The following is a 15,796-nucleotide window of genomic DNA, read 5'->3' as shown; positions in this document are numbered from 1 at the left end:
CAAATTTGACCCGCTTCCTCCTGAATCGATGCTAATTTGTCTTTTTCACTAGAGGTGGATCGAGACCTTTTGACATCCAACCATTTGGTCAATTGTGCATTGAATATGGACTAATATTTTAGAAAAAAGATTTGGTCCAATTTTACAACAAATATTTGGTAGGTCCTTCACAAAAAACTCAATTTAGGCACTCAAAAAATGGATAATGAATTTTCGTACAAAGTAAATGAAAACTTCCTTTGGCAACATTGTTTCCATTAAAATATGCACCCTTGTGTAGAATATTATATCGATTCAACAAACTATGCCATGAATGTCGCCATAAGATTGATCATTTGGCTTAAAAGCCCTGAATCTTCACACATAATAGGTCATTTCTGAGAATACTTTTTTAAAATAATTGCCGTATTACAAGTTTATTGTTTTACCTGGTAACTTTGTCAGATATAATGACACAATGCAAACTTTTTCCTTTTTTTATTTTTTCACGCCCATTTCAAAATGCGGTCAAAACGGCGGGTATGACCATTCATATTATTTGAAAATGTAAACAAGATTTCATGTTTATGAAATTTGGTGTGGTATTGGTTTATAGTCTCTAGAAGGCGTGGAATTTTTTTGAACATTTTTACTAATTTTTGAAATGTTTATTTTGGCAAAACTAATAGTACAAAGAAACACAAATTATTTCAAGCTTTCCTATTGGATGGAATGGAACTCTCCTGGATCGATGATGTGGCGGACAGATCCACGCCCCACACCCACCACAGATCCCAGCCGAGTCCCACGTGTCATTGTGTCCAAACCCAACCCCTCGCCGTCCCTCCCCACGAACCCCTCCTCCCTTCCAGATGGAGAGAGAGTGCGAGAGCGAGATCTTGCCTCCTCCCTTCCAGATCCGCGCCGCCACCTCCCTACTTCGACTCCCCCGACGACGAGCTGAAGACTATAACGGTCCGCGACCTCGCCGCGGGCAAGAAGGTGGAACTGTTCGCGGTCCCGGCCACCTTCATGCCCACCTTCACCTAGAAGCACCTCCCGAGGTTCGTGGCCAGGGCCGGGGAGCTGCACGCCAAGGGGTGGACACCACCGCCTGCGTCTCCATCAACGAAGCCTTCGTGATGCACGCGTGGAAGGAGAGCCTCGGTGTCGGCGCCGAGGTGCTACTCCTGTCGGACCACAATGACGAGCTGACCCGTGCCATGGGCGTGGAGCTGGACCTGTCGGACAATCTGTTGGGGAACGTCGCAAGGGAAACAAAAAATTTCCTACGCGCACGAAGACCTATCATGGTGATGTCCATCTACGAGAGGGGATGAGTGATCTACATACCCTTGTAGACCGTACAGCAGAAGCGTTAGAGAACGCGGTTGATGTAGTGGAACGTCCTCACGTCCCTCGATCCGCCCCGCGAACAATCCCGCGATTAGTCCCACGATCTAGTACGGAACGGACGGCACCTCCGCGTTCAGCACACGTACAGCTCGACGATGATCTCGGCCTTCTTGATCCAGCAAGAGAGACGGAGAGGTAGAAGAGTTCTCCGGCAGCGTGACAGCGCTCCGGAGGTTGGTGATGACCTTGTCTCAGCAGGGCTCCGCCCGAGCTCCGCAGAAACGCGATCTAGAGGAAAAACCGTGGAGGTATGTGGTCGGGCTGCCGTGGAAAAGTCGTCTCAAATCAGCCCTAAAACCTCCGTATATATAGGTGGGTGGGAGGGGAGGAGGCAACCTCAAAACCTAAAGGTTTGGCCGAAATTGGAGGTGGAGGAGTCCTACTCCAATCCTACTTGGAGTAGGATTCCACCTTCCCACTTGGAAACTCTTTCCACCTTATGTTTTTTCCTTCTCAAACCTTATGGGCCTTAGTGGGAACTTATTCCAACCCACTAGGGGCTGGTTTATCTCTTCCCATAGCCCATGAGACCCCTTGGGGCGTGACACCCCTCCCGATGGTCCCAGGCACCCCTCCCGGCACTCCCGGTACACTACCGATGAGCCTGAAACCTTTCCGGTAATGCACGAAAACCTTCCGGTAACCAAATGAGGTCATCCTATATATCAATCTTCGTTTCCGGACCATTCCGGAAACCCTCGTGACGTGTGTGATCTCATCCGGGACTCCGAACAACATTCGGTAACCAACCATATAACTCAAATACACATAAAATAACGTCGAACCTTAAGTGTGCAGACCCTGCGGGTTCGAGAACTATGTAGACATGACCCGAGAGACTCCTCAGTCAATATCCAATAGAGGGACCTGGATGCCCATATTGGATCCTACATATTCTACGAAGATCTTATCGTTTGAACCTCAGTGCCAAGGATTCATATAATCCTGTATGTCATTCCCTTTGTCCTTCGGTATGTTACTTGCCCGAGATTCGATCGTCAGTATCCGCATACCTATTTCAATCTCGTTTACCGGCAAGTCTCTTTACTCGTTCCGTAATACAAGATCCCGCAACTTACATTAAGTTACATTGCTTGCAAGGCTTGTGTGTGATGTTGTATTACCGAGTGGGCCCCGAGATACCTCTCCGTCACACGGAGTGACAAATCCCAGTCTCGATCTATACTAACTCAACGAACACCTTCGGAGATACCTGTAGAGCATCTTTATAGTCACCCAGTTACGTTGCGACGTTTGATACACACAAAGCATTCCTCCGGTGTCCGTGAGTTATATGATCTCATGGTCATAGGAACAAATACTTGACACGCAGAAAACAGTAGCAACAAAATGACACGATCAACATGCTACGTCTATTAGTTTGGGTCTAGTCCATCACATGATTCTCCTAATGATGTGATCCCGTTATCAAGTGACAACACTTTCCTATGGCCAGGAAACCTTGACCATCTTTGATCAACGAGCTAGTCAACTAGAGGCTTACTAGGGACAGTGTTTTGTCTATGTATCCACACAAGTATTGTGTTTCCAATCAGTACAATTATAGCATGGATAATAAACGATTATCATGAACTAAGAAATATAATAATAACTAATTTATTATTGCCTCTAGGGCATATTTCCAACAGTCTCCCACTTGCACTAGAGTCAATAATCTAGTTCACATCACCATGTGATTCCAACGAATCCAACACCCATATAGTTATGGGGTCTGATCACGTCTTGCTCGTGAGAGAGGTTTTAGTCAACGGTTCTGAAACTTTCAGATTCGTGCGTTCTTTACAAATCTTTATGTCATCTTATAGATGCTGCTACTACGTGCTATTCGGAAATGCTCCAAATATCTACTCTACTATACGAATCCGTTTCACTACTCATAGTTATCCGGATTAGTGTCAAAGCTTGCATTGACGTAACCCTTTATGACAAACTCTTTAACCACCTCCATAATCGAGAAAAATTCCTTAGTCCATTAGTTACTAAGGATAAATTTCGACCTCTGCTAGTGATTCAATCATGGATCACTCTCTGTACCTCTCAACATACTTTGAGTCAAGGCACACTTCAGGTGCGGTACACAGCATGGCATACTTTAGATTCTACGGCTAAGGCATAGAAGACGACCTTCGTCTATTCTCTTTATTCTGCCGTGGTCGGGTTTTGAGTCTTACTCAAATTCACACCTCACAACGCAACCAAGAACTCCTTCTTTGCTGGTCTATTTTGAACTCTTTCAAAAACTTGTCAAGGCATGCATCTTGTTGAAACTTCTATTAAGCGCTTTCGATCTATCTCCATAGATCTTTGATGCTCAACGTTCAAGTAGCGTAATCCAGGTACTCCTTTGAAAACTTCTTTCAAACAACCTTGTATGCTTTACAGAAATTCTACATTACTTCTGATCCACAATATGTCAACCACATATACCTATCAGAAATTCTATAGTGCTCCCACTCACTTCTTTGGAAATACAAGTTTCTCATAAACCTTGTACAAACCCAAAATCTTTGATCATCTCATCAAAGTGTATATTCCAACTCCGAGATGCTTGCACCAGTCCATTGAAGGATCACTGGAGCTTGCATACTTGCTAGTATCTTTAGGATCGACAAAACCTTCTGGTTGTATCACATACAATGTTTGCTCAAAGAAACCGTTGAGAAAACAATGTTTTGACATCCTATGTGCAATATTTCATAAATAATGCATCAACAACTAACATAATTCTAACAGACCTTTAGCATCGCTACGAGTGAGAAAGACTCATCATAGTCAACAATTTGATCTTGTCGGAAACATCTTTGCGACAAGTCGAGCTTTTATTAATAGTGACTTATCACCATCACCGTCTGTCTTTCCTTTGAAGACCCATCTTTACTCAATAGTCCTCTGACCATCAAGTAGTTCTTCCAAAGTCTACACTTTGTTTTCATACATGGATCCTCTCTCGGATTTCATGGCTTCTAGCCATTTGTCGGAATCTGGGCCCACCATCGCTTTCTCCATAACTCGTAGGTTCACTATTGCTCAACAACATGACCTCCAAGACAGGGTTACCGTACCACTCTGTAGTAGTACGCGACCTTGTCAACCTACGAGGCTTGTAGTAACTTGATCTGATGCTCGATGATCACCATCATCAGCTTCCACTTCAATTGGTGTAGGCGCCACAGGAACAACTTCCTGCGCCCTGCTACACACTGGTTGAAGTGATGGTTCAATAACCTCATCAAGTTTTACCACTCTCCCACTCAATTCTTTCGAGAGAAACCTTTCCTCGAGAAAGGATCCGTTTCTAGAAACAAACAGTTTGCTTTCGGATCCGAGATAGGAGATGTACCCAACTGTTTTGGATATCCTATGAAGATGCATTTATCCGCTTTGGGTTCGAGCTTATCAGACTGAAACTTTTTCACATAAGTGTCGAAACCCTAAACTTTCAAGAAATGACAGTTTAGATTTCTCTAAACCTCAGTCTATACTGTGTCATCTCAACGGAAATACGCGGTGCCCTATTTAAAGTGAGTGCGGTTGTCCCTAATGCATAACCCATAAACGATAGTGGTAATTCGATAAGAGACATCATAGTATGCACCATACCAAATAGTGCGTGGCTATGACGTTCAGACACATCATCACACTATGATGTTCCAGGTGGCATGAACTGCGAAACAATTTCCACATTGTCTTAACTGCGTACCAAAACTCGTAACTCAGATATTCATTTCCATGATCATATCATAGACAGTTTATCCTCTTGTTACGACGAACTTCACTCTGAAACGGAATTGAGCTTTTCAACATTTCAGACTTGTGATTCATTAAGTAAATACTCCTGTATCTACTCAAATCGTCAGTGAAGTAAGAACATAATGATATCCACTGCGTGCCTCAGCACCCATTGGACTGCATACATCAAAATGTATCACTTCCAACAAGTTACTATCTTATTTCATCTCAATGAAAACAAGGCCTTGCTCATGTGGTATGATTTGCATGTCACTAGTGATTCGAAATCAGGTGAGTACAAAGATCCATCAGCATGGAGCCTCTTCATGCAATTTATACTAACATGACTCAACTGGCAGTGCCACAAGTAAATGGTACTATCATCATTAACTCGTATCTTTTGGCACCAATATCATGAACATGTGTAACACTACGATCGAGATTCAATAAACCATTGAAGGTGAATATTCAAGAAAATAGAGTAACCATTATTCTCTTTAAATGAATAATCGTATTGCAATAAACACGATCTAATCATGTTCATGCTTAACGCAAGCACCAAATAACAATTATTTACGTTTAACACCAATCCCGATGGTAGAGGGAGCGTGCGGCGTTTGATCATATCAACCTTGGAAACACTTCCAACACGTATCGTCACCTCGCCTTTAGCTAGTCTCCGTTTATACCGTAGCTTTCATTTCGTGTTACTAATCACTTAGCAACCGAACCGGTATCCAATTCCCTCATGCTACTAGGAGTACTAGTAAAGTACACATCAACATCATGTATATCAAATACACTTCTTTCGACTTTTGCCAGCCTTCTTTATCTACCAAGTATCTAGAGTTGCTCCGCCTCAGTGACTGTTCCCCTCATTACAGAAGCACTTAGTCTCGGGTTTGGGTTTAATCTTGGGTCTCTTCATTAGTGCAGCAACCGTTTTGCCGTTTCACGAAGTATCCCTTCCAGCCCTTGCCTTTCTTGAAACTTAGTGGTTTTACAAACCATCAACTATTGATGCTCCTTCTTGATTTCTACTTTCGCAGTGTCAAACATCGCGAATCGCTCAAGGATCATTGTATCTATCCTTTATAGTTCATCATGAAGCTCTCACAGCTTGGTGGCAGTGACTTTGGAGAACCATCACTATCTCATTTGGAAGATTAACTCCCACTTGATTCAAGTGATTGTCGTACTCAGACAACCTGAGCACAGGCTCAACGATTGAGCTTTTCTCCTTTACTTTGTGGACAAAGAATCTTGTTTGGAGGTCTCGTACCTCTTAACAAGGGCACAAGCATGAAATCACAATTTCATCTCTTTAGAACATCACTTATGTTCCGTGACGTTTTACAACGTTTTCGGCGCCTTGCTTCTAAGCCATTAAGTATTTTGCACTGAACTATCGTGTAGTCATCAGAAACGTGTATGTCGGATGTTCACAGCATCCACAGACGACGCTCGAGGTGCAGCACATCGAGTGGTGCATTAAGGACATAAGCCTTCTGTGCAGCAACGAGGACAATCCTCGGTTTTACAGACTCAGTCTGCAAAGTTTGCTACTATCAACTTTCAACTAAATTTTCTCTAGGAACATATAAAACAGTAGAGCTATAGCGCAAGCTACATCGTAATTCGCAAAGGCCATTAGACTATGTTCATGCCAATTAGTTCAATTAATCATATTACTTAAGAACTCCCACTCAAAAAGTACATCTCTCTAGTCATTTGAGTGGTACATGATCCAAATCCACTATCTCAAGTCCGATCATCACGTGAGTCGAGAATAGTTTCAGTGGTAAGCATCTCTATGCTAATCATATCAACTATACGATTCATGCTCGACCTTTCGGTCTCATGTGTTCTGAGGCCATGTCTGCACATGCTAGGCTCGTCAAGCTTAACCCGAGTGTTCCGCGTGCGCAACTGTTTTGCACCCGTTGTATGTGAACGTTGAGTCTATCACACCCGATCATCACGTGGTGTCTCGAAACGACGAACTATAGCAACGGTGCACAGTCGGGGAGAACACAATTTCGTCTTGAAATTTTAGTGAGAGATCACCTCATAATGCTACCGTCGTTCTAAGCAAAATAAGGTGCATAAAAGGATTAACATCACATGCAATTTATAAGTGACATGATATGGCCATCATCACGTGCTTCTTGATCTCCATCACCAAAGCACCGGCACGATCTTCTTGTCACCGGCGTCACACCACGATCCGCGTGTCGCCATCGGGGTTGTCGTGCTACTCATGCTATTACTACTAAAGCTATGTCCTAGCAAAATAGTAAACGCATCTGCAAGCACAAACGTTAGTTATAAAGACAACCCTATGGCTCCTGCCGGTTGCCGTACCATCGACGTGCAAGTCGATATTTCTATTACAACATGATCATCTCATACATCCAATATATCACATCACATCATTGGCCATATCACATCACAAGCATACCCGGCAAAAACAAGTTAGACGTCCTCTAATTTTGTTGTTGCATGTTTTACGTGGTGACCATGGATATCCAGTAGGATCGCATCTTACTTACGCAAACACCACAACGGAGATATATGAGTTGCTATTTAACCTCATCCAAGGACCTCCTCGGTCAAATCCGATTCAACTAAAGTTGGAGAAACCGACACTTGCCAGTCATCTTTGAGCAACGGGGTTACTCGTAGCGATGAAACCAGTCTCTCGTAAGCGTACGAGTAATGTCGGTCCAAGCCGCTTCAATCCAACAATACCGCGGAATCAAGAAAAGACTAAGGAGGGCAGCAAAACGCACATCACCGCCCACAAAAACTTTTGTGTTCTACTCGAGAAGACATCTACGCATGAACCTAGCTCATGATGCCACTGTTGGGGAACGTCGCATGGGAAACAAAAATTTTCCTACGCGCACGAAGACCTATCATGGTGATGTCCATCTACGAGAGGGGATGAGTGATCTACATACCCTTGTAGACCGTACAGCAGAAGCATTAGAGAACGCGGTTGATGTAGTGGAACGTCCTCACGTCCCTCGATCCACCCCGCGAACAATCCCGCGATCAGTCCCACGATCTAGTACCGAACGGACGGCACCTCCGCGTTCAGCACACGTACAGCTCGACGATGATCTCGGCCTTCTTGATCCAGCAAGGGAGACGGAGAGGTAGAAGAGTTCTCCGGCAGCGTGACAGCGCTCCGGAGGTTGGTGATGACCTTGTCTCAGCAGGGCTCCGCCCGAGCTCTGCAGAAACGCGATCTAGAGGAAAAACCGTGGAGGTATGTGGTCGGGCTGCCGTGGAAAAGTTGTCTCAAATCAGCCCTAAAACCTCCGTATATATAGGTGGGTGGGAGGGGAGGAGGCAACCTCAAAACCTAAAGGTTTGGCCGAAATTGGAGGTGGAGGAGTCCTACTCCAATCCTACTTGGAGTAGGATTCCACCTTCCCACTTGGAAACTCTTTCCACCTTATGTTTTTTCCTTCTCAAACCTTATGGGCCTTAGTGGGAACTTATTCCAACCCACTAGGGGCTGGTTGATCTCTTCCCATAGCCCATGAGACCCCTTGGGGCGTGACACCCCTCCCGATGGTCCCCGGCACCCCTCCCGGCACTCCCGGTACACTACCGATGAGCCTGAAACCTTTCCGGTAATGCACAAAAACCTTCCGGTAACCAAATGAGGTCATCCTATATATCAATCTTCGTTTCCGGACCATTCCGGAAACCCTCGTGACGTCTGTGATCTCATCCGGGACTCCGAACAACATTCGGTAACCAACCATATAACTCAAATACACATAAAATAACGTCGAACCTTAAGTGTGCAGACCCTGCGGGTTCGAGAACTATGTAGACATAACCCGAGAGACTCCTCAGTCAATATCCAATAGAGGGACCTGGATGCCCATATTGGATCCTACATATTCTACGAAGATCTTATCGTTTGAACCTCAGTGCCAAGGATTCATATAATCCTGTATGTCATTCCCTTTGTCCTTCGGTATGTTACTTGCCCGAGATTCGATCGTCAGTATCCGCATACCTATTTCAATCTCGTTTACCGGCAAGTCTCTTTACTCGTTCCGTAATACAAGATCCCGCAACTTACATTAAGTTACATTGCTTGCAAGGCTTGTGTGTGATGTTGTATTACCGAGTGGGCCCCGAGATACCTCTCCGTCACACGGAGTGACAAATCCCAGTCTCGATCTATACTAACTCAACGAACACCTTCGGAGATACCTGTAGAGCATCTTTATAGTCACCCAGTTACGTTGCGACGTTTGATACACACAAAGCATTCCTCCGGTGTCCGTGAGTTATATGATCTCATGGTCATAGGAACAAATACTTGACACGCAGAAAACAGTAGCAACAAAATGACACGATCAACATGCTACGTCTATTAGTTTGGGTCTAGTCCATCACATGATTCTCCTAATGATGTGATCCTGTTATCAAGTGACAACACTTGCCTATGGCCAGGAAACCTTGACCATCTTTGATAGACGAGCTAGTCAACTAGAGGCTTACTAGGGACAGTGTTTTGTCTATGTATCCACACAAGTATTGTGTTTCCAATCAGTACAATTATAGCATGGATAATAAACGATTATCATGAACTAAGAAATATAATAATAACTAATTTATTATTGCCTCTAGGGCATATTTCCAACACAATCCTGTGGGGCTCGGCCTCCGGTCGCGCCGCTACGCGCTGCTCGCCGATGACGGCGTCGTCAAGGTGCTCAACCTCGAGGAGGGCGGCGCCTAAACCAACAGCAACGCCGAGGATATGCTCAAGGCGCTCTGAAGCTTGAGCTGCGACTCCCCTCCGCCCTCGCCATGCCTGTCGAGTCATCGTCGCCGGCTCGGTTCGTCCTCTATTTCCTGATGAAGGCTTTTTTTTGCTTCGTTTTCCCCTAAATAATAATAATCAGTGTGACAGCGGTGGACTGTGTTTACTGCTGCTGCTGTCCCCTCGATGTGATGTGGCGAGTACCGAGTAGTGCATCGTAGCTTTGCGAAGTTTCTGGAGAACTATGAATCTGTCGTGGCCGTGTCCTGGTTTGCAATCTGGCATGGAATGGAATATCAACTTGTGGTATTTTTTTGCATCGTATCATAGTGATTCGTATTCGTGATGGCACGACTGTAGTACCTAAACCTGAGAATGGTTATTAAAAAACCGGGTGTAACGGTTTGGTTTTTTCTTTGGGTTTGATTGGTTCAGGTTTTATTGGATTGAGAATTTTTTAGTTTGGTTTTGGTTTGGGTATGTGGGGAAACCAGTTTGGGTATAGTTGGTTATGGGTTTAAACGGTTTGGTTATTAGCGGTTATAAACTTTGGGTCCAAACCGGTTTCTAGGCATTGGTTATATGCAATAATCAACGAAGACCGAGAACGAGTATCTTTGATCCGTGTGCATGCTGTAATGCACTATGTAATTATGTATTATGGGGAAACAACACATGAAAATCGGAAGTGTTTTCTAATGCGTTCGCTAAGCAATTTGGTTTTAATACACTTGTTAGTGAGCTTTTCAGCCATGTGCATGTTCTTTTTGTCTCTTATTATGTGTCGAGTGTATCTCAAGGATAACTTTGTTTCCAAACGGTTTTAGATGCACTTGTGCCTTTTCTATCTCATTTGCTTCTTAACATGTCAATTTGTGCAATCATGTGTACATTAAAGCAAACCCAAAGTTATGTACTGGGTTGAAACCCACGGTTATGTATTGGGTTTAAACTGGTTTGGGTGGAAAAAATAGTGGGTTTGATTTTGGTTGGGCTAAAAATGACATTAAATGGGTATGGTTCAAGTTTGGTTTTGAGAGATAATTGAACGGGTATGGTTCAAGTATGGTTCAAGTATGAAACCATTCTCAGGTTTAGTAGTTCCATGGCTCCGTTTATATGCAGGAAAATTAAGGTTGTGATGTGTACCAGCGTTGCTCCCAGGTTGTAAATCTGTGATGGAGGCGGAGGACTACCAGGTTGGAAAATTAACGTTGTGATGCGCACCAGCGTTGGTATCCATGATGGTCATGTTAGTTTTTATACCCTTTGATTGGATTACTGAATACATTGCACGCCTTTCGTTGAGTATAAGGGAGTTGTTCCAACAGATCAGTTACAGGATACAAAAATCCAACTAGAAAAGGAGGCGAACGAACTGATTTCGAAAGGAGCCAAGGTATTACCCAAGAAACCTTGGCGTATAGGATTTCATGACTTGGTATATTTTGATTGTTTGCCATTGATGCAGATCTTAGTCTCTGCTTTCCCTTATGAGGAGGCAGCTAAATTATGTGGAGGTGCTCTGCCTAACTACATTTCAGAGGTTAGTTCAGTTCAATACTCTTCGATGGATTTGTCTTCCTTGTATTAAATTCAAACTGTCCCAACATCATGGATATTTTTGTGTATATTTGGATGACTTCTCATATATAATTCACAACTTTAATTTAAACTCTCATTTTAATTTAAAAAACACAGAAGTACTCCCCCGTTTCCATATGTCGGGACCCCGATCCTAAGCCATAGGAATCCAGCCTGTAACACATCGCATCCCTTTGTGGTCTCACGCACGGTTAACTCCACGGCTGCAGCCTTACCTTAGCCGGGACCGTTTGCGTCTTTTGACTCACGTATGCGATAGTGTCGCTAGCATTCCAATGTCAAAGAACCCGGATCGACATGTCTAGTCATAAGCCAAAGTGGCAGTTCCGCACAAGGACAGGCATACATGACCCAACAAAGCAGGTGTCGGTCATCAACGAACGTAGACGAGTCGTAGCAAGCTACAAGGACTCCATTACGTCGCGTGACATTTCCCAAAGGGGATAGACACAGCAGCTAAGAAGGACACATGCCGGTCAACCAATGTGTCCGGAGCAGTAGCGAACTACCAAGGCTCGCTGGATCACAACGGGGCATTTCCTTGTAGGGAGTGCTACTAAAGTTCACGACTAGGTATTCGAACCCCATACATATCAAGTAAGACACACGTACGCATGGCATACCGATATGTATAGATACATTGATGGCATCACAACATAACCATAAACATACAAACTTTATTTAGGAGGCTCGGAAGAGCCACACACATAATATTACACATCAAGGGTCTCGCGACCCATAATAGCAGTCATACAATACAAGCCAGCGGAAGGATTATAAACTGCCTGGGTACAGACAGAGCAACTAGAAGGCACATGGCCTGACTGTACTACAGAGCCGATGTAGGGCCAGATCGTAGCTGGGACACCAGCTACTCGTCGTTGTCGATGTCTACGAAGAACCCTCCATTAGGGTCATTAGCAACCTCTGCAACATTATTAAGCAAACATGAGTACGAAGGTACTCAGCAAGACTTTAGGATGGCTAACTACTCATGCAAGGTATCAAGAAGGTATTGTGGGGTTTCATGCAGAAAGCCAGCATTTGTCTCGTGGCTAGACAACTTGCTTTTTCAAATTAGTTTTGACAATTCGATTTCTCGCACACGAGTCCACTAACACCACAACAATACCCTATCGTGGAATCATTCCGTCTCCATACGGAAATGCCGTCCACGACACTCACGCTTATCTTGACAATTTTATGAGTAGCCATTGAAGTTATCTATGAACAACATATGTCTCCAAGTAGTCCATATCCGCGGACGCGGCTATTCGAATAGATCATAACCCTGCAGGGGTGTACTTCGTCACACACGCTCCCGCCACTTATCGCCATGTGCACGTCATGCACCTCGGCAACCTTCAAGCGGAAGCCCAGCGAGGGAGTCGGCCACGACCGTTAACCACATTAGTACCTAGTCCAGGTTTATCGCCTATCTGAGAGTAACCCGTACGGAAGTCCGGCCGAGGTTTCCGCCACGGCCTCAAACGATGTGCGGAGGGTTCCCAAGCCCACCATCCGGGTGCCACTTGGTACACCGTGCCACTGCCTACCGCATCACGGTCCACCTCTCAGGTCAGCACCATGCACGGCCTCCAGCATTACTATAAACACCAGAAACTACTTGCAACTCCTGGACCGAGTACTACGTGATTAATAGGCCGAGCGGGGTCATATTTCAGGGCCCAACATGTGGTAGTATCTAGTCTTGGATTACATACACGGAACTCAGTTCCTAAGGACGGCTCCAGTGAAACAACCCACCATGTACTCCTACACAGCCTTTCACCGGTACCTTTATCAAATCAAGTTCAACACACGACCTTTGCTTACCGAACACATTCCACATTTCTGTTCATCTCCCAGATGACAGACCATACACAACTCTAAGCATAGCATGCATAGCAGGATAAGGCACATCATAGCTCAAGCAACTACCAGGTATGCTAGGTTGCAAGGTTCGGCTATTTACTGTGACAAGGTTAAGTCATGCAAAGGAAGTGGGTCCAACTATTATGGCAAAAGCAGTTGAAGCATTTGATCCTAATGCATTAAATAGGTGCAGGAGCAAGAACATAGGTGTTATCGGGATGATCAAAAGGGGTGCTTGCCTTGTTGCTCAGAGGAGGAACGATATCCGTCGGACGGATATTCGGTGGAATCCGGGGGTGCGGAGCCTACCGAAATGAACGACAACATTCAATAACAATCATATGCAATCAAAATGATGCATGAACATGGCATGAGAATGCAAAGTGATAAGTTATTATAATCAAGATGTTTTAGGTTTAGAGTTGATTTGAATCACATTCGAATAGCAATTCAAACGGGTATTTTCGGATACCGGTTTAATTGACTCGACCTGATGCTCAGATCAACCTAATGTTAACATGCATGAAATGTCATGTTATGGTACTGGTTTATATCTAGGGCAGTGTGTGATCATTGCATTTATAATGTAATTTGGATATCTTTGCAAATTCCATTTATAAAGTGATTAAAGAATTGAATTATTCCTTATTTCACAATTTAGGGTTCTGTAACTTTTTCAAACATAGCTGAAAATAGCATAATCAGAATCCTTGAATTTTTCTGATACTTTTTCATATATAAATTATTTTCATTGGAGTTACAGATTAATTTCTATGATTTTTGCAATTTTTAGCAATTTCCTGAATTATTTTTATACTGGAAATTCCATTTATTGCATCAGGCTGAAGTTAGCAGGTCAGCCGACCTGTGCAGGTCAAACCTGACAGGGGGGCCCACAGGTCAGCCTCTCTGGGACTAATCCCGCGCTTACCAGCCCCTAATTGGGGTTTGACCAGGCGTGGGGCCCTCTGTCAGCGACTCAGAGGAGGGCGATTAGGCCCTAATGGCCGGCCACGTCGACGGCCACCGGAGGATGGTCGCCGGCGACCAAACCCGCGGCGAAGGGCTCGCCGGAGGCGACCTAGACGGCGCTGCACCGCACGAAAACGCACGCGGTTGGCAGCTAAAGCAAGCTCGCGAAGTGGCCGATCTGGCAGGACCAACTCGGGAGGCTAGGTTCGCCGGAAAAGGCGTCGGCGACGAGCCGGAGCGGCGGCCGAAGCTCGGGCGTCGTCGGGGGCTTTGAATCAGAGGGATCCACGCTTAGATCTTAGCTGCTACGGCATCTACGCGTCGTCCTGGAGCTTCTGGTGCTCACGGGAGGACGAGCTGGACATCGGAGGGCTACCGGCGACGAGCGGCAGCGGCGGTGCTCGTCGGGCTCCGGTGAAACTAGGGCTAGAGGAGGGGATCGACAGGGGAAAGCTTAGGGAAAACCACCGCATGCTCACAGGGAGTGCAGAGAAGAGCTCAGACGGCTCGGGGAAGGCCTAGGGGCGACGAATCGACAGGAGAGGTCCGGCGGCCGGAGGAAGAAGACGACGGCGTTGCGGGCGTTGCAGGGCTCGAGGGGACTTCGGCTTCTGCAGGGACGACCAGGGCGACGAGGAGGAGCTAATGGCGTGCTCGCGGAGGAGATCCTATGGCCAGGGGCACGGCCAGCTCGAGCTCGAGCTCGGCTCTAATGGCGGCAGCAGGGAGGGGGAGGAGATCCGGGCGGAGGGGAAGAACCGAGGCGGGGAATGGATAAGGGAGGCTCTGGGGAGCTTATCCCCGTCGTCGCCAGCGCGAACCGGCGGCCAGGCAGGCACGCAGGTGCGTGGCCGCGCTGGAGGAGGCGGCGGCCACCTCCTGCTGCCTACTGGCGCGGGGAAGGGGACGAGCGGCGAGATGGGCTGGGCCTGGCTTGGGCGTCAGGTAAGTCTTTTCCTTTTTTTTCTGCTTTTGTTTTTCTGTTTTGCTATTTATTGCTTTGCTAATTATTTCAGCTCCAAAACAAAAAGTAAAAACTAATTTTGACCTCCTGAAATATTTGTTATAATATCCCCACTCATTTCCAAGACTTTCAACATTTTTGGAAAATTATAGTTTCTGATTTCAAATTTTTAAATTTGAAACCAGTGGCTTTTGCATTTATTTAAAATGCTTAAAGTGTCAAGAAAATAGTTTTCTCTAATGCTCATTTACTTTCATGATTTATCAGAAAGTTTGAACATTTCTTGAGGCCATTTTGGGTTCATTGATTTTGAACTAGTTGAATTTTCCTTTAATTGAAATGGTGGCTAGGGTTTAGAGTTTTTCCTTTGCCACTTTGTTGTTTTTGTTGGAACTTCTTGGATGCAAATGCAAAGAAGACATGAGCACAATGCTATCTAG

General features: G+C 45.2%; 1 pseudogene; it reads left to right on the top strand.

The window, feature by feature from the left end:
- Positions 1-711: 711 nt before the first annotated feature.
- LOC123405266 lies at positions 712-9,955 on the top strand (annotated as a pseudogene).
- The last annotated feature ends 5,841 nt before the right edge of the window (positions 9,956-15,796 follow it).

Source organism: Hordeum vulgare, chromosome 6H (assembly GCF_904849725.1).
Source record: "Hordeum vulgare subsp. vulgare chromosome 6H, MorexV3_pseudomolecules_assembly, whole genome shotgun sequence".
NCBI classification, from domain to species: domain Eukaryota; kingdom Viridiplantae; phylum Streptophyta; class Magnoliopsida; order Poales; family Poaceae; genus Hordeum; species Hordeum vulgare.
Note: the sequence above shows the minus strand (reverse complement) of the source record. Positions and strands in the feature narration are given on the sequence as shown.